Source organism: Mizuhopecten yessoensis, unplaced genomic scaffold (genome assembly GCF_002113885.1).
Source record: "Mizuhopecten yessoensis strain PY_sf001 unplaced genomic scaffold, ASM211388v2 scaffold8037, whole genome shotgun sequence".
Classification (NCBI taxonomy): Eukaryota; Metazoa; Mollusca; class Bivalvia; order Pectinida; family Pectinidae; genus Mizuhopecten; species Mizuhopecten yessoensis.
Genome location: NW_018407347.1, coordinates 303066 through 306951, shown reverse-complemented (window position 1 = coordinate 306951; position 3886 = coordinate 303066).

Below are 3886 nucleotides of genomic sequence, written 5' to 3'. Positions count from 1 at the left end.
AAACAGAAACAAAACGAAAAAGGGTAAAACATCTGACTCATCACTGTAGTACGTTAATATGTAAATAAAATTCAATAAAATATTGCTTCAATGTACCTATAAGGACACATTTTCAAAAAATCTCTAGAATCATTTCGGATCATTAGGTAACTAATTTTCAAGTAAAAATGTGTTTGATGATCAAAGGTAGTTAAATGTGTAGATTCCCTCTAACAGAAGGGATAGACTGCGACCGTGAAACTGACAGATCTCTAGGTTGATACTTGTCCTATTACTGAGAAGCGACATCCTACTTCAAAGTCGATCAATTGTACAGTTACGTTGTCGCGCGACTCCCTACATGTACACCAAATTATGAAACTAGTCTACTGTACTGTAGGCGTACAGAGCCTTCGATTTTGTCATGATATATTACAGGTGTGCTGAGAACGTAAGTGAGAGTATTCCACGGAATTTCCAGGATGTCTTCTAAATGACATACTAAACCGGGAGTTCTTTGCTGAAACGTCTTGCCATTATCTGAAACAATACGAAATCTAGATCATTTGATAGAGTCTGGTACTGGAGCTAGGCTTATTAAGGGCGTATCACACCAGTACTGCTTTCCCTTCATTTGTTACCTGTATGTAACAATATCCCTGCTGTGTGTCACAAAATCTGTGACACTTGGAACGAGGTGTTCCGAAAGGAAGCAATTACTTGATGAAAAGGTCTCACACCTGCGGCACGAAGGCACATTAGCCACGCTCATGAAATATGTAAAACACATCTGTCTAAGTCTGCACTTGAGTTTTTCTTTGCAGACTTGTTGTTTTTTATAATGTCAATAATACAAAATACATGTAGCGTATGTATTATTGAAATGTATGGCCATTGCTATTGTTGAACACTCTGTGGGTACTGCAAAGCGTATAACTTTGTCTTAGTAACACGAGATTCAGCATAAATGCTATTATGTTATGATTCCTCGTCCTGTTGTGTTGTAGATACAAATGGAACCCCTCTTATTTGGTATAAGTGTAGCGAAATTGGACTGGGTCGATCGTCGGTGACCTGGTAGCGAACTCGGTAGACCGTCCTTCTACAGTTCGGAAGGCACTGGGTTCGAACCTAGATTTGGTAGTTGCATTTTTTTGTCCCTACTATATAAGTAACGATTACTTTTGAATAAACGGATGAAAACCTGTACTCCTTAATTTTCATACCTAACATTACTTACAGTCTATGAAACATTTTATATATAGTTTTACCTAACTTGATGCGTCCACGTTATGTATAAAATATATTAGCTGTGTCAATGAGAGCATCTAATAGTGTTGTTATAAATAGATAAAACGACTTTGCTTACATATCAGCAAACATTTTTACAACTAAATATAGCACTCAGTAATACGACAATTCAAATATATTCACCCAATCGTTCATTTTTTTCTTGGCTCCCATTGCACGTGAGGTTAACGCCCTAGCAACGACCGCGTCTCTACACATTGCCTGCTTGTACAACACAACATCTGTCGCTATCTGTTTGAAGTCGGAAGTAACAAAATAAGGCTATAAATTATGTAATTTTCCATATGGAAATAACTGTTATAATGTGTTCATGTAAACGTTAGCTAGATCCCATGCTTTAGCAGTCGACAACGGAGTAGGACATTGATTTAGCTTTGACTACCCAAATCGATTACAATACCCTGATAGCGTAGCTCAATCTCCCCGAACCGTGTTTGATATCAACTCGTCACTTGGTTTAGTTTGGTCGAGCTTACATAACTTCATACGGTAGCGCCCTCTATCGAGCTTTTATGTATCTGTACCATCAGCACGCGACACTCTGCAGTAACATTGCCACATCCGACCTAACGTGCTACTAATTACAGCTTCAAAGTGGAGACCTGACAGTTTTCTAACCAACACACATAGGTTTTTTCGATGAAAATGACGTTTGAAACTTTTTTTTATATTTTACCAGGCACAACACAAGGAAAGGCTCTGAACGTAAAGTTAATGAATATTTAATGATTTTTATAAACACAACCATTTTAGAGATTTAAAAAAAAAACACCATTAAATATTAATGAAATAATCAAACCTGATGTTTCCAAACTAGAAAACAAATAAAAAGAAAACAAGCAGGTGTATTTTATAGTTATATAACTGGTCTGTCGTAATATCCTTCTAAAACTCCTGATTTGTAGGGGGCATTTTATCTGGGGTCGATTTATGTCCTAGTTTACTGATTTCCCACCGAATGCAATGAGATACTGTTGCCTTTGTAATTTTAAGGTAACTATACTGTAATGAGTTTAAATTTAGCGGGTTCAGATTTACGCAGTATCAATTTTTGTAACTTGTTTAATGGATTTAAATTTTACGCATGACAATCAACACCCCTAGTTACCCCGGGAAAGTTCGTTAGTTTTATATTTCAGGAATCTACCACAAATAGTACCAGAGTGTTTTCATACCTACATTTAAATAGTGTGTTCTGACTTAAAAATAAGGAATTGATTTAAAACAATGATTACATTTGAGGGAGGTACATACAGGAAGTAATTAATATTAGAAAAAACATATTCCCCGAAAGGAAGTATTGTGGTGAATGGTATTTTTCAATGGATGAGAAACACGTGTATTTATATCTATGCCTCCCGAAGGTTAATAACTATTCAATTATGTGCGCGAACCCCTTACTTCTTTGTGTATAAAAGAAATGTGTGTCTTTATTTCTGTATTCAATATATCAAACCCCTCACGTCCTTCGTGTGCGAGTAAGAGAGAGAGCGAGAATGTATTATACATTACTGAATGTTATATAATCTGTTTCGATTCATGTATCATATGCTACTGTTATGATTTTTTTTTATTTAAATACTTTTTAAATTTTAAAGTGATGCCATGACAGTGGAACTTTTTCACTGTAAGAACTACCACTAATTTATATCCACACAAATACACAAATAGAATAACGGGATCCTGTATGCTACTAGATAGCTTTTCTGTCATAAGGCAAAGTCAAACGTAAAACAAAATCGTTTGCAATTGTATTACATACCGACTAATTGAGGTACCAGGCATGTTATAAATTATATGTGTGTGCTTTACAGAATAACATATCAATGTGGTGATCCGCTGATCCAAACACCATTTATATAATCTCTAAATCGAGACGGATATTTAAAACAAAAATAGCATTAATACCGATTATCAGCTAGTAATGAACACGTTTCTTCATATTAAACAAAACAATTAAACTGACTGTGAAAACGTGGTCAATCACAATGTTAATTATTATACGTTACTCAAGCAACCGTCATTCTCAGGTAAAAGGTTTGCATAATTTTATTTTTTTACTAAAAGACCCCTTTAAAAGATAATAGAAAATGAAATATGTCCCCAGAAACATCTGACTAGATACTGTGGACACTTGAATCCAAGTAGCTGGATTAGATTAAGCTTGATTGTATTAATATATCATCATAAATATTTAAATATATCACACTAAATTATGCTTTACTGTAAATCTTTTAAATCTCGAGAGATATTTATTTTCGCGAGAAGAGAGGATCGTAAATATAAGTTCTCACGAATTTTTAATTTACTTACAATGAAACAAAAACGTTCAATTTCTCGTGAATGAAATTTCACGAGAAGATGGCGTTGGAAGAACAGACTCGAACATAATCATTCACGAAAATAAATACTCGCTAAAAATAAGTGATAAACAGTGTATATTGCATAAAGTACCGGAAACATTCAAAACACTTAAACACTGGATACATTTATGAAAATTTACAATCAGGAGAGTTATACATGTACTAAGGTAGACAGTCCCACCGCTCAGCGTTGTCTCTCAAAAACAGTAGTTTTGTTCGGTTAGGGTTAGTGA